The sequence below is a fragment of the Salvelinus alpinus genome, chromosome 35 (assembly GCF_045679555.1).
Source record: "Salvelinus alpinus chromosome 35, SLU_Salpinus.1, whole genome shotgun sequence".
In the NCBI taxonomy this organism is placed as follows: domain Eukaryota; kingdom Metazoa; phylum Chordata; class Actinopteri; order Salmoniformes; family Salmonidae; genus Salvelinus; species Salvelinus alpinus.
The window spans coordinates 19397711-19419624 of record NC_092120.1 but is presented as its reverse complement, the minus strand read 5'-3'; the positions used below and the strand labels follow the sequence as shown (position 1 = coordinate 19419624).

At 44.2% G+C, this 21914-nt stretch overlaps 1 pseudogene; it reads left to right on the top strand.

The window, feature by feature from the left end:
- Positions 1-4670: 4670 nt before the first annotated feature.
- On the top strand, positions 4671-21011 carry LOC139564134 (uncharacterized; annotated as a pseudogene).
- Positions 21012-21914: the final 903 nt, after the last annotated feature.

The window sequence follows — 21914 nt, the reverse complement described above, 5'->3', positions numbered from 1 at the left end:
GATCGATCCCAGCCTGTGTCATAACCGGCCGTAACCGACCAGGAATCCCATAGGGTGGCGCACTATTGGCCCAGCGTTGTCCGGGTTAGGGGAGGGTTTGGCTGGGAGGGGGGCTTTACTTGGCTCATCGCACTCTAGCGCCTCCTTGTACCGGGCCGTGTGCCTGCAGGCTGATTTCGGTCTTCAGTTGAACAGTGTTTCCTCCGACACATTCTTCTGGGTTAAGCAGGCGGGTGTTAAGGAGCGTGGTTTGGCGGGTCATGTTTCGGAGGACGCGTTACTTGACCTTCGCCTCTCTCGAGCCCGTTGGGGAGTTGCAGCGATGAGACAAGATCATAATTGGATAGCACGAAATTGGGGAGAAAAATAAGTAAAATGTAACAAATCACATATTAATAAGTTATATGGACTCACTCTGTGTGAAATAATAGGGGTTGACATGATTTTTGAATAACTAGCCCTTCCTCTGTCCCCCATACATACAGCATCTGTAAGGTCCCTCAGTCAAGTATTGAATTTCAAGCACAGATTCAACTAAAAAGACCGGGGGGCTTTTCGAAAGCCTCATAAAGTAGAGCAGTGATTGGTAGATGTGCAACAATAACAAATCAGACATTAAATATATCTTTAAGCACGGTCCAGTTAATAATTATGCTGTGGATGATGCATTAAACTACTTAGACACATCAAAGATGCAGTCTTCCTTCTGAACTGAGCTGCAGGACAGGAAATAAACTGCTTCGGGATGTCATGAGGCCATTGGTGATTTTAAAACAGCTGCAGAGTTCAATGGCTGTGATGGTAAAAAAAAAAAACGAGGATGGATCAACAGCATTGTATTAACCTAATTGACAGAGTGAAAAGAATAATACAAATATACAGACAAAAATATTCCAAAACATGCATATGTATGCAACAAGACACTAAAGTAATACTGCGAAAAAAATACGCTCTAAAGGAATAAACATTTTGGCCTAAATGCAAAGCCTTATGTTTAATGCAAATCCAACACAACACATCACTCAGTAACTGCCTCCTTATTTTCAAGCATGGTGGTGGCTGCATCATGGTATGTGTATGCTTGACATTGACAAAGACTGGAGAGTTTTTCAGTATGAAAATAAATGTGATGGAGCTAAACACAGGCAAACTCCTAGAGAAAAACCTGCTTCAGTCTGCTTTACAGCAGACTGGGAAAGGAATTCACCTTTCAATAACCTACGACACAAAGCCAAATCTACACTGGAGTTGCTTACCAAGAAGACAGTGGATGTTCCTGAGTGGCCAAGTTACAGTTTTGACTTAAATCTACTTGGCAAGACTTGAAAATGGCTGTCTAGCTATGATACCCAAAACCTTGACAAAGCTGGAAGAATTGTGAAAAGAACAATGGGCATATATGGCACAATACAGGTGTGCAAAGCTCTTATGAGACGTACCCAAGAAGACTCCCAGCTGTAATCGCTGCCAAAGGTGATTTTAACATGTATTGACTCAGGGGGTTGAATACTTATCTCATCAAGGTATAGTAGAGTTTTATTTTTCATCCATTTAAAAAAATATATCACCTTTTTCTTCCACTTGGATATTATAGAGTATTTCATGTAGATAGTTGCCAAAAAGGACAATTAGTCTAAATCTATTTTAATCCTACTTTGTAACACCATAAAATGTGAAGAAATCCAAGGGGGTTGTAGAATTTTATAGGCACTGTACACAGTGTAGTGAAAATGCTTGTGCTTCTAGTTCCGACCGTGCAGTAATATCTAACAAGTAACCTATCAATTTCACAATAACTACCTTATACACACACACACGAGTGTAAAGGAATGAATAATAATATGTACATATAAATATATGGATGAGCGATGGCCGAACGGCATAGGCAAGATGCAGTAGATGGTATAGAGTACAGTATATACATATGAGATGAGTAATGTAGGGTATGTAAACATTATATAAAGTGGCATTGTTTAAAGTGACTAGTGATACATTTATTACATCCGATTTTTAATTATTAAAGTGGCTAGAGATTTGAGTCAGTATGTTGGCAGCAGCCACTCAATGTGATGGCAGTGGTGGCTGTTTAACAGTCTGATGGCCTTGAGATAGAAGCTGTTTTTCAGTCTCTCGGTCCTAGCTTTGTGCACCTGTACTGACCTCGCTTTCTGGATGATAGCGGGGTGAACAGGCAGTGGCTCGGGTGGTTGTTGTCCTTGATGATCTTTTTGGCCTTCCTGTGACATCGGTGGTGTAGGTGTCCTGGAGGGCAGGCAGTGTGCACCCGGTGATGCGTTGTGCAGACCTCACTACCCACTGGAGAGCCTTGCGGTTGTGGGCGGAGCAGTTGCCGTACCAGGCAGTGATACAGCCCGACAGGATGCTCTCGATTGTGCATCTGTAAAAGTTTGTGAGTGTTTTTGGTGACAAGCCAAATTTCTTCAGCTTCCTGAGTTTGAAGAGGCGCTGTTGTGCCTTCTTCACCACGCTGTCTGTGTGGGTGGACCATTTCAGTTTGTCAGTGATGTGTATGCCGAGGAAATCATGTTTACTATGGAAGTTATAACAACTAATTATAACAAATGGTGCATATTGGTGTTATGATTGAGCACTTATTTGTTATTGAATTAAATGGCTATTTAAATATTTTATCTCACAAACTGAATTATTGAAGACCAAGTCCCATTCTCATACACTGAATATAAATAATGATTAAGTTATAACACCAAACACTATTAGGCTAGAACAAAAGGCACACATTGGCACAGAAATTAAATCTTATCAAAACAGTCACTGGAGGGGAGAAGTGAACGAGGGTAGAAATGAGGGAGCACATTTATTTGAATGAAACGCTGCCTTGATATTTGGATTTAGTAAATTAAGTTCCTCTCCATTCCACCTGGTGTCACTGTAAATCAGAACAATGTCTGTAACCATCCGGAAGACCAGAGAAGTTAATAAAGCGCCTGTGCTTGTTTGAGATCTACTACATTGCAGTCGGACTGCGCATAATCACTAATCTACAGAAATCATCTTGGGTAAAACAACTACTCATTATGTGATGAAGATTAGCGTATCTGCACAGATCCTTGCTCAAATGTATCCCCTCAAACAGGCTATCTACCAGAGGTGGGACCATGCCATTACAAGTCACAAGTAAGTCTCAAGTCTTAGCACTCAAGTCCCAAGTCAAGTCCCAAGTCAAGACCGTCAAGTATCAAGTCAAGTCTCAAATCCTAAACTTTGAGTTTCGAGTCCTAAACAAATCATAATGTGCTCTTCACCAAATGTAATACCATTTCATATTTTTAACAAGAGTAATAGTATATTACATTTACGCAAATCATGAATGCTTTTAAGAATATCTATATTTTTATTACTTTCCAAATAAACGTTATATTTCCATGGAAATATTTCCCCCCCTCTCTCTCTCTCTGTGACAGCGGGAGAGGCGTGGTAGGTTGGGTCGGGTCGTGTGGGGTGGTTGCATAGAAATACATCACCTACAACAGCCTTTGCCGTGTAGAATAGAGAATCGAGTACAGATCTATATATTGCATTTCTATCTGGAAAACTGAATCTGAATGCGGTGCCTCAGATGAAATAAGCCGCCGTTCTTCATTCATTATCAATGGAGAAAGCGCAAAACTGCGGAGGACAGCAGAGAGGGGGAGGGTGGGATTTGTGTGAAGCATAAACACAATCAGAGGTTCAAGCACTCGCCGTAATCAGCAGGTTAGGAAGAGTACACAACCATTCTAGGAGGCACTCTGCCACAAATGTGCTCATTTGATCTTTTCCAGCTCCAAACAGCGCCATGGCGAGTCAATCTGCAAGTCTAATCTAGGCAAGCAGGGAGGATCGCACATAACAATACAGGCTACAGACATCACAAACCAGCAAAAAGAAACCCATGAAACAAGTTACACACACTCATAAACACACAACCTCGTGTGATGGATAGCTGTCGGCTATATTAGCCACGACTTACCGTTCTTTGTGCAGCTTCAAATGTCGAACGAAGTTGGAAATTGTTGCGCTTCCGTCTAATTTTCTTCCCGCATGTTTTGCAAGTTGCAATCCGTTTTTTGTTGATACAGCGTCGTCTTTATATCCGAAAATAATAATTTTGGGTATCATCTTTCCAAGGGCTCCATCTGAATTTACCCGCCGACGTTCCTCTGCACTGCCATGCCCAATTTGATTGGCCGCTGTCCGATTCAAACTGTAATCCGTTAAATGAAGAGTTGATGCGCTGCACACCTTTTTTTAATAGCATAATTTTTAACATTTGGGCTTGGGGAGGGTATCAAGTCAGTTTGGGGAGGGTAGCAAGTCAGGTCGAGTCATAAGGCTCACGTCCAAGTCAAGTCACGAGTCATTGGTGTTAAAGTCAAAGTCGAGTTGCAAGTCATCATATTTGTGACTCGAGTCTGACTCGAGTCCAAGTCATGTGACTCGAGTCCACACCTCTGCTATCTACCATTGTTGCCATCAGCGATGAGACACGTCTATGGAAACAATTGACTGTACAGAGAGAGGACAGCAAATTAGTGAAACACGGTAGAAACACTTAAAAAATAAATGTTGCATGACCCACAAGCATCGTGAAACATTGTACACAGAATAATCAGGAACAGATGTTGGTGCTTGTAGAATAGGGGTTTCAGATGGGGGCGGTGAGAAAGCCCCAGAAGAAACTGAGACAGATTGAGCATCTGGAGATCAACATTTCACAATCTCTCACTCCAGAAGAAAGAGTTAAGGCACAGAACACGACTTCACTTCTCATCTTCATCCGTAGTTTTAATATGAGTCGTGTCGTGAGCGCACCGGTGCTTATTCCACAATCCTGAATAGATTTCCCTTGGTACTAATACTCCCGGATATGACTGTACTCGCTCCCACGAGAGATCTTGATGGAGCACCTTAATCCCCCAATACCATTCTTGCAGGTTACATTTGACATTATTACACTCTCGATCGTGAGTGGGTTCAATTGAGGCCAACCTAGCTGGAGCACACCAAGACTGAACAGCTGATCATTAAATCATTTCACCCAAGTGAGATAGAGAATTGGCTCGCCTGATCATAATCTTTACAAATATAGTGGTAAACAACTTGCGTTCTCATTAGGCTTTGGCCGAGTTTTAGATGTGGTTTTAGATGTGGTTTTAGATCAACCTCATCTACACTGGCACTAATTGAATATACCAAATGTAAGCATAACACGATACCCTTCTCTTGTGTCGAAATGTATCACGCCTTTCTAATCTTGATTGAGTGTCATTGTCATAGGGGCTTTGGCAATGAATCACCATGTAAAGGGGGGGGGGGGGGTTGCGTTTATAAACCCTGTATTTCTGATTCTATGAGAGGCTTTGACGCCACCGGTCGGCCATATTGGCACTCCCTAGCAGGAGACTTCCATAGGAATGAATGGAATTCTACAGTATTTCAATTCAATATTTCTAGGACAAAGTGACGTGTATTTAAGTATTTTTGTTGTTGTAGTGGGGACAGTAACATTAGTACTCGCAAATTTTTTTTTTTATGTTTAGCTCACGTAATATCATTTGAAAGTATACATTAAGGTGCCTGTAATAGAATAATTGTGTCAGAAACGAATGTAGACATTAATAAATACATTTCTGTAGCTTCCAAAATATACTTTTACAATTGAGGAGTGCCAAGATGGCTTCGCGGTGGCTTCAATACAGCGCCCCCTGTCAGTCATTCAGGGTTTATACGAATCGTTGGGGGCCACATATAAATAGTCTAAAGTGGTCATTTTGTCTCCTTTCCTTCATCAACTCTGATCTGGAAACACATAGGATCGGTGACAGTACTATAATGGATGGATGTCTACTCACTGTCTTTTATCAGTCCATCTCTTCTCAGATCAGTCCGGATGAAGGAGGGGCGACGTTAGACGATTGAGACGTACCCAGGGAGATTTCTACGGTCATGCATGTTATTATTAACCTAAATGATGTTCAAACAAATCTAAGCCCAACCCCCCCTTCCCCATCTTCAGATCTCCAGGAAGGCGGAGCTCCGCACCAGATTGGCTGAACTTCTGCTGCAGCTTTCTGGCCCCCAGCAAACTCCGGGGATTGTGGGAGAAGGAAAACATGAGGAGATGAAAAAGTGCAAGGAAAGAGAGAGAGAGGGAGGGAGAGCTAGAGGGCGATAGGGGAGATTAACATCCCTGTTCACAAGCTGTAACATTCACTTTGATGCTTTGATCTGGCTTGAGTCTAGCCGACATAGGTCAAAGTCAGCCAGTCTTTCTTTCAAGGCATCCTAATGTATGGGAGTAGTAGAGGGGATAGTACGTCATGTAGCCATCACTTAGGGATTCCTTCCACACAGTCACGACCGGGCACACTCTCCCAGGGCTTTGAAATACCAAGGGAATACCAGGGGAAATGTCATTATCACAAAGTAGTATAAAGACATGATAGTGATAATCCGTTAATCAACGTTAAACAACGACATCAATCTGTCTTCCACGCCATGGCTACAAATGTATATTTATGCACTCTGAGATTATACTTGTAATGAAAAGTGCTATAGAAATGTAATAAAGGATTGTCATTGTTTGTAAGCTTGCTTGTGTGTCTATGGCTTAGCCTATGTACTGTCCTGTATGTCTGTGCACGTGATGTTTTCCTGAATGTGACTGCACTGTCAATTCACTCTTGGTATTTGGTGTGTTTTCTTTTTTTGCTCGGGCACAGTGAAGCCAACTCTGAGGCTCTTCCGTCGCACAGCCCCTCTCCTACCAAGATCCCCAAGGGAGAAGCAGGGCCGACAGAAGAAGACAGGCAGTCAGAAGGAGACGGTAAAAAGGGGAGAGACAGGAAGAAAGGAGGAGACGGGAGGACGGAGAGAGACAGGAGCAGGGGGAGAGCAGTCAGAGCTCCTGTCTAGCTGTGACCGACACAAGCCCCAAGGAAAACCAGGAAGGCTGGGTTATCTTTCAACTAGGGTTTGTTAGATTATGTAGACACATTCTCACACTCATTGGTATATCACAAATGTACTGTGATTGAAGGAAAGGAAATATGGTAACAGCTTGGTAGGCTCCCAGAAATCATATCACAAAAAGTTTACGTTTCGATCTGTCCTTCCCACCTGGGTTGTGTTCATTAGGGTCCTCTGTAGGCACACTGAAGCAAAACGCTTCACAACGACAAACCAAAACAACCATTTCATAAGTTCAGATCGTACCTACCTGTTTCAGACTGTTTTCTTCTGCTTTGTGCCTACTGAACACAAGACTGATCTGTCTGTTTCCAAAAAACAGAATACAGCCTGGATTTGAACCAGGGACCGTAGTGACGCCTCTTAGACTGCGATGCAGTGCCTTAGGCCACTGCGCCACTCAGGAGCCCCCTTAAAGGCAAAACGGATCCTAGATCAGTGTCTATTTTGACTTCATTCGCTCATAATGCCACCGCCTTTACGTGCGATGAAACAATGAATAAGGTTGATGCAACATGTCGGTTCCAAGTGGAACAACGTCTTTGTTATTTTTTCTGATAGATATAACACCATTCTCCATGCACTGTAATTTACAAATTGATAAGAGCTATTGATAAGAGATAGGTAAAGTAAGCCGCTGTCACGTTCTGACCTTTATTTCCTTTGTTTTTGTCTTTATTTAGTATGGTCAGGGCGTGAGTTGGGGTGGGCAGTCTATGTTTGTTTGTCTATGTTTTTCTATTTCTGTGTTTGGCCTGATATGGTTCTCAATCAGAGGCAGGTGTTTGTCATTGTCTCTGATTGGGAACCATATTTAGGTAGCCTGTTTTGTGTTGGGTTTTGTGGGTGGTTGTTTTCTGTCTTTGTGTGTCTGCACCAGACAGTACTGTTTCGGTTTTTCACATTTGTTGTTTTTGTATTTTGAGTGTTCACCTTCATCAAACAAGATGAACAATTACCACGCTGCACCTTGGTCCTCTTCTTCTCCTCCAGACGACAACCGTTACAGCCGCTTAGATAAGGGGATTGTAAATATTACTGACAATTGTTTCAGATCTATTTTGACTTATGATCGCTGGAGACAAATGTGAAACCTGTCATATGGCAGCAAACTAAAGCATATCAACATATCAACTTTCCCACAGTGATGTTTATACAATTTTAGCCTTGTAACATGCAAGAATGACATTTGGAGACAAACTATATGTAACGACTCCTACCGAAGGTGGCTCCCCTTCCTGTTCGGGTGGCGCTCGGCGGTCGTCGTCACCGGCCTACAAGCTGCTACTGACTTTTCCTACCCCTCCTTTTTTGTTTAGTGGTTACACCTGTTTGTGGTTAGGGTGATTAATGGGGCTTTATTAACCAGCAGCCCGGCCTGCTGGGTGTGCGGGATTGTTTTGTGTACAGGTTGTACATGCTTGTGTGTCACGGTTCGTGTACGTGTTCTCATGGTATTTCGTGTTCTCGTTTATGCGGTGGAGCATTCATTTTAGAGTGGCGTCGTGTTCACCTGTTTGTGGTATTAAATTAGAACGCTACTCTGAACTCTCTGTCTCCTGCGTCTGACTCCTTCCTCCACTACACCCCGGGCATTACACTATAGGCTTCTGTAGCCATGCGCAAATTAGTGTACAGAGCCAAACCTAGAGAGTTGATTTATGGTTCCTAGAATGTTTTAATTATATAAACAGACTTTTGACTGTATGTTTTATAATTTGTATCATGTTAAATATTAGCCACTATTGGTAGCCACTGTCAGTTATACCCACATACATTTATAACTGTCACTAGTGTTAGTTTCCTTACATTTATAACTGTCACTAGTGTTAGTTTCCTTACATTTAAATCAAATCAAATCAAATTTTATTTGTCACATACACATGGTTAGCAGATGTTAATGCGAGTGTAGCGAAATGCTTGTGCTTCTAGTTCCGACAATGCAGTAATAACCAACAAGTAATCTAACCTAACAATTCCACAACTACTACCTTATACACACAAGTGTAAAGGGATAAAGAATATGTACATAAAGATATATGAATGAGTGATGGTACAGAACGGCATAGGCAAGATGCAGTAGATGGTATAGAGTATAGTATATACATATGAGATGAATAATGTAGGGTATGTAAACATAAAGTGGCATAGTTTAAAGTGGCTAGTGATACATGTATTACATAAAGATGGCAAGATGCAGTAGATGATATAGAGTACAGTATATACATATACATATGAGGAGTAATGTAGGGTATGTAAACATTATATTAAGTGGCATTGTTTAAAGTGGCTAGTGGTACATTTTTACATAATTTCCATCAATTCCCATTATTAAAGAGGCTGGAGTTGAGTCAGTATGTTGGCAGCGGCCACTAAATGTTAGTGGTGGCTGTTTAACAGTCTGATGGCCTTGAGATAGAAGCTGTTTTTCAGTCTCTCGGTCCCTGCTTTGATGCACCTGTACTGACCTCGCCTTCTGGATGATAGCGGGGTGAACAGGCAGTGGCTTGGGTGGTTGTTGTCCTTGATGATCCTGTGACATCGGGTGGTGTAGGTGTCCTGGAGGGCAGGTAGTTTGCCCCCGGTGATGCGTTGTGCAGACCTCACTACCCTCTGGAGAGCCTTACAGTTGTGGGCGGAGCAGTTGCCGTACCAGGCGGTGATACAGCCCGACAGGATGCTCTCGATTGTGCATCTGTAGAAGTTTGTGAGTGCTTTTGGTGACAAGCCGAATTTCTTCAGCCTCCTGAGGTTGAAGAGGCGCTGCTGCGCCTTCTTCACAACGCTGTCTGTGTGGGTGGACCAATTCAGTTTGTTTGTGATGTGTACACCGAGGAACTTAAAACTTTCCACCTTCTCCACTACTGTCCCGTCGATGTGGATAGGGGGGTGCTCCCTCTGCTGTTTCCTGAAGTCCACAATCATCTCCTTTGTTTTGTTGACGTTGAGTGTGAGGTTATTTTCCTGACACCACACTCCGAGGGCCCTCACCTCCTCCCTGTAGGCCGTCTCGTCGTTGTTGGTAATCAAGCCTACCACTGTAGTGTCGTCCGCAAACTTGTAATATAACTGTCACTTTAGTGTTAGTTTCCTTACATTTATAACTGTCACTAGTGTTAGTTTCCTTACATTTACAGCTGTCACTTTAGTGTTAGTTTCCTTACATTTATAACTGTCACTTTAGTGTTAGTTTCCTTACATTTATAACTGTCACTAGTGTTAGTTTCCTTACATTTACAGCTGTCACTTTAGTGTTAGTTTCCTTACATTTATAACTGTCACTTTAGTGTTAGTTTCCTTACATTTATAACTGTCACTAGTGCTAGTTTCCTTACATGTATAACTGTCACTAGTGTTAGTTTCCTTACATGTATAACTGTCACAAGTGTTAGTTTCCTTACATGTATAACTGTCACTAGTGTTAGTTTCCTTACATTTATAACTGTCACTATAACTGTCACTCTCCTTACATTTTGCATCATTCCATTACACAGTTAGTTCACCTTTCTTTCCTCGGTCACGTTCGTGTGGTTGTTCCTGAGGATCGCTAGCAGTAGTGGATCATATGGGGCTAAAGTATTACAAGTTGCGCAATCATTTGGGACATGTAGCCTATTGGAACCATTATGAGCTGTAGACCATACATACAGTACATGTAGCGGGTTAAACCTGGAGACTGGCACACTGTTCACGACATCTGGCCCGTTCTCATCCCAGTTCCATGATTAGTGAGGATTATTAGGGTAGATTGATAGGACTACTATTCAACCCCTATTGTACACTTTTCTCACCTTTCAATATTTCATGGATTGATTCATTGAATATGGCAACGTTCAGGATGAATCAAACGACAGTATTTTTGATTCACCAATATATTTTTTTGCGTAAAGGCTCTCCAAACCTGTTTTTTTTTATTATTCATAAATGCTTTCCTAACTCTAAAAAGATCAGAGTGTTTTTAAATTGACCAAGTGGTGCTAAAAAGCAGATAAATACAGTGGGGAGAACAAGTATTTGATACACTGCCGATTTTGCAGGTTTTCCTACTTACAAAGCATGTAGAGGTCTGTAATTTTTATCATAGGTACACTTCAACTGTGAGAGACGGAATCTAAAACAAAAATCCAGAAAATCACATTGTATGATTTTAAAATAATTAATTTGCATTTTATTGCATGACATAAGTATTTGATCACCTACCAACCAGTAAGAATTCCGGCTCTCACAGACCTGTTAGTTTTTCTTTAAGAAGCCCTCCTGTTCTCCACTCATTACCTGTATTAACTGCACCTGTTTGAACTCGTTACCTGTATAAAAGACACCTGTCCACACACTCAATCAAACAGATTCCAACCTCTCCACAATGGCCAAGACCAGAGAGCTGTGTAAGGACATCAGGGATAAAATTGTAGACCTGCACAAGGCTGGGATGGGCTACAGGACAATAGGCAAGCAGCTTGGTGAGAAGGAAACAACTGTTGGCGCAATTATTAGAAAATGGAAGAAGTTCAAGATGACGGTCAATCACCCTCGGTCTGGGGCTCCATGCAAGATTTCACCTCGTGGGGCATCAATGATCATGAGGAAGGTGAGGGATCAGCCCAGAACTACACGGCAGGACCTGGTCAATGACCTGAAGAGAGCTGGGACCACAGTCTCAAAGAAAACCATTAGTAACACACTACGCCGTCATGGATTAAAATCCTGCAGCGCACGCAAGGTCCCCCTGCTCAAGCCAGCGCATGTCCAGGCCCGTCTGAAGTTTGCCAATGACCATCTGGATGATCCATAGGAGGAATGGGAGAAGGTCATGTGGTCTGATGAGACAAAAATAGAGCTTTTTGGTCTAACTCCACTCGCCGTGTTTGGAGGAAGAAGAAGTATGAGTACAACCCCAAGAACACCATCCCAACCGTGAAGCATGGAGGTGGAAACATCATTCTTTGGGGATGCTTTTCTGCAAAGGGGACAGGACGACTGCACCGTATTGAGGGGAGGATGGATGGGGCCATGTATCGCGAGATCTTGGCCAACAACCTCCTTCCCTCAGTAAGAGCATTGAAGATGGGTCGTGGCTGGGTCTTCCAGCATGACAACGACACGAAACACACAGCCATGGCAACTAAGGAGTGGCTCCGTAAGAAGCATCTCAAGGTCCTGGAGTGGCCTAGCCAGTCTCCAGACCTGAACCCAATAGAAAATCTTTGGAGGGAGCTGAAAGTCCGTATTGCCCAGCGACAGCCCCGAAACCTGAAGGATCTGGAGAAGATCTGTAGGGAGGAGTGGGCCAAAATCCCTGCTGCAGTGTGTGCAAACCTAGTCAAGAACTACAGGAAACGTATGATCTTTGTAATTGCAAACAAAGGTTTCTGTACCAAATATTAAGTTCTGCTTTTCTGATGTATCAAATACTTATGTCATGCAATAAAATGCAAATGAATTACTTAAAAATCATACAATGTGATTTTCTGGATTTTTGTTTTAGATTCCGTCTCTCATAGTTGAAGTGTACCTATGATAAAAATTACAGACCTCTACATGCTTTGTAAGTAGGAAAACCTGCAAAATCGGCAGTGTATCAAATACTTGTTCTCCCCACTGTACGTATGTACTTACATGGCTTTCTTTAATTGATCCCTAATATTCTGAACAGTTCTCTCAATATATTCTAGTGAGTCTGTCGACTAAATTCTAATTAAAGGTACACCAAATTTAAAGGGATGGCTTTATATAAATGTACTGAAACCCCTATTGGATGAAAACTCCAGGGGAAATCTGTCAGCCATCAAGTGGAAGGATTTTCAGCGGTTGATTTAAATTGATTCAGCGCACGCAAAGGAACCAAACCTATAAAGCCTGTTACGCACCTGCACAAAGCCCGTTATGCACACACATCTGAATACCAACTACTGAGAAGTGCATAGGAAAGGCGTACAAGTCTGAATTTGTCCCTTTGTAAAAAAGTTCACCCAAGACTTGGGTTCATAGTGATTATGATGGGTCCCTTTTTTTTCAGATACCGAGTTTACATCTCTCAAAGCATCATGGGAGAGAGCCAAGTTTCGCTTGAGGTCGATGGAGGGTCACAGTGACATCATCACCTGTGTGGTTGCCGTCGACAACCAGGTGAGTGAGTCATTCTCCGATTAAATAATAGATCTCATAACTGTGGATAATATAATTCCATGAATTTCTTTCTTTCTCCGTCCTCCTCTCTCTGTAACTCTGACATGCTAACTGTCTCCTCCTACCACTGAGAGCCATTCTCGCCTGAACAGAGTGTTATTGAGCCACTTGAACCTTGTCTGCTCTCACTCTCGCGGTCTCTCTCTGTCTCTCTCTCTCTCACACTCATTTCATCGCTCTCCGTTGTTCTCGCCATCTCTCTCTCTCTCTATTGCTCTCTCTCTCAGTCGAGACACAACAGTAAAGTTGTGGCCCGTTCCTACAGCAACAGAGCAGCGGAATCTCGGAGGTCACACTGGTGGAGTCACCTGTCTGTCTGCCCCTCCGCCTGAATACTGTAGGAGACTAGGTAGGGAATGGACACACACACACACATGAGCACGCGCACACACACACACACACTGTCACGCCCTGACCGTAGTTATCTATGTTTTCTTTATTATTTTGGTTAGGTCAGGGTGTGACTAGGGTGTGTATGCTAGTTTTGTCTTGTCTAGGGTTTTTGTATATCCAGGGGTTTTGTAGGTCTAGGTATATACAGTGGGGCAAAAAAGTATTTAGTCAGCCACCAATTGTGCAAGTTCTCCCACTTAAAAAGATGAGAGAGGCCTGTAATTTTCATCATAGGTACACTTCAACCATGACAGACAAAATTTGAAAAAAAAATGGAAATGGAAATGGAAGACATACAAGACCACTGATAATCTTCCTCGATCTCACCCCGTGGGGTCAAAATGATCACAAGAACGGTGAGCAAAAGTCCCAGAACCACACGGGGGGACCTAGTGAATGACCTGCAGAGAGCTGGGACCAAAGTAACAAAGCCTACCATCAGTAACACACTACGCCGCCAGGGACTCAAATCCGTGTGGTTCTGGGATTTTTGCTCACCGTTCTTGTGATCATTTTGACCCCACGGGGTGAGATCTTGCGTGGAGCCCCAGATCGAGGAAGATTATCAGTGTCTTGTATGTCTTCCATTTCCTAATAATTGCTCCCACAGTTGATTTCTTCAAACCAAGCTGCTTACCTATTGCAGATTCAGTCTTCCCAGCCTGGTGCAGGTCTACAATTTTGTTTCTGGTGTCCTTTGACAGCTCTTTGGTCTTGGCCATAGTGGAGTTTGGAGTGTGACTGTTTGAGGTTGTGGACAGGTGTCTTTTATACTGATAACAAGTTCAAACAGGTGCCATTAATACAGGTAAGGAGTGGAGGACAGAGGAGCCTCTTAAAGAAGAAGTTACAGGTCTGTGAGAGCCAGAAATCTTGCTTGTTTGTAGGTGACCAAATACTTATTTTCCACCATCATTTGCAAATAAATTCATTAAAAAAAAATTCTGGAGAAAAAATCTCATTTTGTCAGTCATAGTTGAAGTGTACCTATGATGAGAATTACAGGCCTCTCATCTTTTTAAGTGGGAGAACTTGCACAATTGGTGGCTGACTAAATACTTTTTTGCCCCACTGTATATGTCTATGGTGGCCTGATATGGTTCCCAATCAGAGGCAGCTGTTTATCGTTGTCTCTGATTGGGGACCATATTTAGGTAGCCATTTTCCCTTGGGTATTTATGGGTTGTTGTCTATGTGTAGTAGCCTGTCAGCACTCATTTGTATAGCTTCACGGTTCGTTTTGTTGTTCTGTTAGTTTTGTTCAGTGTTCATTCTAGTAATAAAGAAGAATGTACGTATACCACGCTGCGCTTTGGTCTCCGCCGTGACACACACACACACACACACACACACACACACACACACACACACACACACACACACACACACACACACACACACACACACACACACACACACACACACACACACACACACACACACACACACACACACACACACACACACACACACACAGCTATGTCTTACTATACTAATCCTAACCCCTAATCCTAATCCTAACCCTAACTCCTAACCCTAAATCTTACCCCTAATTCTAACCCTAAACCTAACCACTAATCCCTAATTCTAACCCTAACCCTAAACACTAAGCCTAAAACTAAAATAGCCTGTATACAAGTGAGGACCGGTTTACTATTCGTGTGAGGACTTCCGGTACTAACAAGTATAGTAAAACGTGTACACACACACACACACACACACACACACACACACACACACACACACACACACACACACACACACACACACACACACACACACACACACACACACACACACACACACACACACCCTTATTCTCAGTCAGGCATCCTGATTTCAGGCAGTGTAATTATAATTTTAGTTCATCAGGTCAAATCCACGGAGAGAACTAGCAGCAGACACTCTGGGTTACTCTCATTCTGACTGAAGGAGGGATCGTTCCACTACTTGAACTTCTTTGCCCTTTCTGTCTCTCCTCCCACGCTCCCCCTCTCCGTATCTCTATCTCACTCTCTCCAGGTTTATTTGCTCAGGCTAACATTGCCAAGACGAGAACTCGGAAGCATATCATATTAAATCAATAACAACATGGATGATAATTATATGCATACTGACTATGAACTGTACAATGATAACGAATACAATTATTATTATTCCCTCCCCCACATTTCTCTCCATCTCTTTCTTCCGTTCAACACCCCCTTGTCTCTTCCCCTCTTCCCCTCCTTCCCCCCTACTGTCAATCTCTCTCGCTCTGTCTCTGTTTCTTTCTCTAGCCAAGGATCTGTCTCCGGGAGACAAGGAGAGGTTCCTCCTGAGTGGCTCAGCAGACTGCTGTGTGAGGAACTGGGCCTTAAGTACTGGTGAGTTCACTACACACACACACACACACACACACGCACGCACGCACGCACGCACGCACGCACGCACGCACGCACGCACGCACGCACGCACGCACGCACGCACGCACGCACGCACGCACGCACGCACGCACGCACGCACACACACACACACACACACACACACACACACACACACACACACACACACACAGTCTGAGCCCTACAGCTTTATCTGGGTGAGTGCGTGCCTACGTGTTTGGATGTGCCTACGTAATTGTGTTGTGGACAATTAAATCAGTGTTCCCCTCTCTCCGTCCAGGCCAGTGTGTAAAGTCCATCTATACCTTTAATGCTCTCTGCTTCGTGCCTGAAGGCGATGGCTACATCATCACTGGATCAGGTTTGTGTGGATGCAGTTTCTGTGGGGGGATGTGTGTGTGTGATGTGTGTGTGTACTCGGTAGACCAGGGGTAGACAACCCTGTTCCTGGGGTGCCGCAGATACTGCAGGATTCTGTTCCAATTGGGCACCACACCTGACCAACTGAGCTAATTGATCAGTTCAGTGATGGCCTAAATTCAACACACCTGGTCTTCCAGGTTGGTTAAATCAAAAACATGAAGTTCCTGCGGCCCTCCGGGACCAGGGTTGCCTAACCCTGCAGTAGACAGTAAGTGTAGTCAGACTGATAGAGGCAGACAAGTGAGGAGGCTCAGGCTCACAGGTATTTATGCAAGCCATGAGTAATGTCTGCCAGCAACTGTCAGGCCTAGTTAACCTCTCTTTCTCTCCCTGACTCTCTCTCTCTCTTGCTCTTTACCATCCCTCCCCTCTCTCTTTTCCCGTACTTCGTCTCTCTCTCTTTCCCTCCATCTCGCTCTCTCTCTCTCACTCCTTCTCCCTTCACCCCCCTCTCTCTCTGTCTGTCTGCAGATGGGGGTAAAGTTCAGGCCTGGAGCTGGACAACTGTCAATCAATCAACGCAAATGAGGAGGCTGTGACCTCCCTACAGGTGGCTGTGACCTCCCTACAGGAGGCTGTGACCTCCCTACAGGAGGCTGTGACCTCCCTACAGGTGGCTGTGACCTCCCTACAGGAGGCTGTGTTCTCCCTACAGGTGGCTGTGACCTCCCTACAGGAGGCTGTGACCTCCCTACAGGTGGCTGTGACCTCCCTACAGGAGGCTGTGACCTCCCTACAGGAGGCTGTGACCTCCCTACAGGAGGCTGTGACCTCCCTACAGGTGGCTGTGACCTCCCTACAGGAGGCTGTGACCTCCCTACAGGTGGCTGTGACCTCCCTACAGGTGGCTGTGACCTCCCTACAGGTGGCTGTGACCTCCCTACAGGAGGCTGTGACCTCCCTACAGGTGGCTGTGACCTCCCTACAGGAGGCTGTGACCTCCCTACAGGTGGCTGTGACCTCCCTACAGGTGGTTGTGACCTCCCTACAGGTGGCTGTGACCTCCCTACAGGTGGCTGTGACCTCCCTACAGGAGGCTGTGACCTCCCTACAGGTGGCTGTGACCTCCCTACAGGTGGCTGTGACCTCCCTACAGGTGGCTGTGACCTCCCTACAGGTGGCTGTGACCTCCCTACAGGTGGCTGTGACCTCCCTACAGGAGGCTGTGACCTCCCTACAGGTGGCTGTGACCTCCCTACAGGAGGCTGTGACCTCCCTACAGGAGGCTGTGACCTCCCTACAGGAGGCTGTGACCTCCCTACAGGTGGCTGTGACCTCCCTACAGGAGGCTGTGACCTCCCTACAGGTGGCTGTGACCTCCCTACAGGAGGCTGTGACCTCCCTACAGGTGGCTGTGACCTCCCTACAGGAGGCTGTGACCTCCCTACAGGAGGCTGTGACCTCCCTACAGGTGGCTGTGACCTCCCTACAGGTGGCTGTGACCTCCCTACAGGTGGCTGTGACCTCCCTACAGGTGGCTGTGACCTCCCTACAGGTGGCTGTGACCTCCCTACAGGTGGCTGTGACCTCCCTACAGGAGGCTGTGACCTCCCTACAGGTGGCTGTGACCTCCCTACAGGTGGCTGTGACCTCCCTACAGGAGGCTGTGACCTCCCTACAGGTGGCTGTGACCTCCCTACAGGTGGCTGTGACCTCCCTACAGGAGGCTGTGACCTCCCTACAGGTGGCTGCCATTATCAAGAGCCAATAGTGTCACATTCTATGCTTTTAAGCTATAGTGCTTCTATAACTATGGTTGTGTTCAAATTGAAGAAAATGGACTGAAACTGGTCCAATAACAAACAAACATTTTTTGTTTTCTGTTGTGCGCCCTAATGAACATGAACTTGTGTTTTCATCAAGGCCTTGCTGAAATATTTCCGCACCGTTGCCAGATCTGTGTGTGTGTATTAGCCAACGTAGTAGTTGTTGTCACGCCAAATAAATTGGCTGAGGCAGAAACAAAAATGCTGCCTGAAGGAACACATATCTTGTTCTCCTTATAGGCTACACACTTGTAGGCAGTGTGGAAATAAATTATTATTTCAAATAAATGATTAAGAAGATATATAGATTCCAAAGAAGTTCAAACGAGTATTCGGTGCTCTTTTCCTCGTTCTTCCTTACCTTCAAATACAAATGCATTATATTTGCTAGGATAGAGGATCAGAAATGGTCTATACATGTTTGGCTAAAATACTTTGTGAGGTTCCTTGGGGGCGTAAGCTGTTTAAATACATAGTTTAAAGGTCCAATGCAGCTGGTTTATCTCAACATCAAATCATTTCTTGGTAACAATTAAGTACCTTGCTGTGATTGTTTTCAATTAAAATGGTAAAATAGAAACAAAAATTGCTTCTTAGCAAAGAGACAATTCTATCTGGGAGTGGTCTGATTGGGGAGGGGAAAACTAGAGAGATTTGGATCTGTCTTTCTTATTGGTCTATTAACTAATTTGTCACCCTCCCACCAAAACAGGCTGACATTCTTGGCGGCCTTTTCAAACAGCAATATAAGGGCATTATCATAATTTGAGCAATTTCACATTATTATTCCAACATCATAGTCTGGAAATATATAAAACACAAGAAAATCACGTTTTTGACTGCCCTGGGCCTTTAAGACTTACATTTATTTAGTGTTACAGGCTCAACACAGTTAGGCCAAGCAGTGAAAGCACCATCCCCACATTTGTTCATTAATCATGCAAAACCATGTGAAACCACGCACACACGCACGCAAGCATGCACGCACGCACAGACACATACATGCACACACACACACACACACACACACCGTATTCCTTGCATTGTATTCAGCCACTGCATTCTGTCTCCATGACAACTGCCCCCTATCTATCCTCCGCAGTCCCAGGGTCCCCTGGTGTTCAGCAGCTCAGCAGAGGGTGGGGTGTCTGTGTGGGAGGGGCTCTGCACCAACCGCGACCCCCTGCAGCTGTTACATCCTTGGGACGCAACGGTAACGGGCTGCGGGAGTCAGGGAGGTCGTTTGGCCCTCTGTCCCCGTGGTGACAGGCTCTCCGTTGCCTACGGCAGAGCCAACCTCGGGATCCTCAACTGGAGGATAGGTGAGAAGCAGTGTGTGTGTGCGTGCGTGCACTATATAGAAGAGCCAGTTTAATACGGTACTGTGCTAGACCTTACAGATCTGTGTACTCTCTGATGTTTACCGTTCTGCTGTCCAATCACCACAGGCACCGTGTCCAGGCTAACCAATCACAGCAGCTTCGCTGGAGTAACAGATTGTGTACATCAGACACTCCTCATTGGCTCATGCTACGATTTGGCGGATGGGGAAAGCACCTTGAACTGTGAGTAAAGCTAACACAACTGGTTGTTCCCTCAATATTATGGTACAATTGCCAACCTATAGAGCCACACTGTTCGTAGAATGCATCGTTCCCTAAATCTATTTTGGTTTTCATCAACTTTTTTTCTCTACTTCTCTCCTTCCCCTCTCTCTCTCTCTCCCTCCTTTTCTCCTTCCATCTCTCCCAGTGTTCTCTCTACCTCAGTGCCAGTACCTGGCCTCGCTGACCTGTGCGGATGCTCCGAGAATCGTCTGCTTTGCGGCATGGCTCACGGGCCGTGGGGGTCACCGCTGGGTCACCGGGGGTCGTCACACCAGCTCCAGGAAGAACCTTTCTGTCGGTACTCATCTAGATGAATGAATACTGATCTGATGATTTAATGATTTGCAGTTTAATAGAACTTCTTTATGGGTGCACCTGACAAAAAGTTCACTATTACTCATGTGTCCCTATCCTCACTTCTTCATGTACTTTACACTAAACCAATGTCAGTTGAATAATATTTATTTGTAGTTTTTTGTAAAAGAGAGGGGTCTCCCTTCTTTTTTGTGTGTTTTTTTTGTTGGTTTGTTTAACATGTAGGACAGTGTAGAATAACAGGGAAGAGAGAAGAGACTTTCTTCCGAAGTAGCAATGGAACTGGGATTTGATCCCATGCGTACAGGCTACTGACATGAGTACCACAAGTAGTACTACAATGGAAATACGCCTTCGGCCTTTATCCTGTTTTAATCCTCCATCATTTTTTATGTATGCAATGTTGTCTCTGGTTGTCTCTAGCAGCCTGACACTTTTAATTATCAAAGCAATTCAATTCCATATTTCTGCTGAGGGGGTGGTGCTAATCATTAGACCACCCCAGGCCACAGTTTAAAGAATATTAATAAACAGTAATATATATGCAACAGTATAACAAGAACAATATGGACTGTCAGTGTCAATTTGAGCAATAAGGCATGAGGGGGTGTGGTATATGGCCAATATTCCACGGCTAAGTGCTGGTCTTAAGCACGACACAACGTGGAGTGCCTGTACACAGCCCTTAGCTGTGGTATATGGGCCATATTCCACAAACCCAGAGTTGCCGTGTTGCTATTTTAAACTGGTTACCAACGTCATAAGAGCAGTAAAAAATAAATGTTTTGCCATACCCGTGGTACACGGTCTGTCAGCCAATCAGCATTCAGGGCTCAACCCACCCAGTTTATAATGGTGATGTTGTCACAGGGGTGATGTCACAACGAAGCGAGACAATCGATTGGACGCCTCCCTGATGGAATCAGAGGGAGATTCTGAGGAGGACAGTGGTGGTGAGGAGTGGGGTGACAGCGGGCTGAAACACACGCACAAGTAATATACAGTTGAAGTCGGAAGTTTACATACACTTAGGTTGGAGTCATTAAAACTAATTTTTCGACCACTCCACAAATTTCTTGTTAACAAACTATAGTTTTGGCAAGTCGGTTAGGACATCTTCTTTGTGCATGACACAAGTCATTTTCCAACAATTGTTTACAAACGGATTATAAATTCACTGTATCACAATTCCAGTGGGTCAGAAGTCTACATACACTAAATTGACTGTGCCTTTAAACAGCTTGGAAAATTCCCGAAAATGATGTCATGGCTTTAGAAGCTTCCGATCGGCTAATTGACATAATTTGAGTCAATTGGAGGTGTACCTGTGGATGTATTTCAAGGCCTACCTTCAAACTCAGTGCCTCTTTGCTTGACATCATGGGAAAATCAAAAGAAATCAGCCAAGACCTCAGAAAAAAAATTGTAGACCTCCACGAGTCTGGTTCATCCTTGGGAGCAATTTCCAAATGCCTGAAGGTACCACATTCATTTGTACAAACAGTAGTACGCAAGTATAAACACCATGGGACCACACAGCCGTCATACTGCTCAGGAAAGAGACGTGTTCTGTCTCCTAGAGATGAACGTACTTTGGTGCGAAAAGTCCAAATCAATCCCAGACCTTGTGAAGATGCTGGAGGAAACAGGTACAAAAGTATCTATCTCCACAGTAAAACGAGTCCTAGATCGACATAACCTGAAAGGCCGCTCAGCAAGGAAGATGCCACTGCTCCAAAACCGCGATAAAAAAGTCAGACTATGGTTTGCAACTGCACATGGGGACTAAGATCATACTTTTTGGAGAAATTATCTGGTCTGATGAAACAAAAATAGAACTGTTTGGCCAT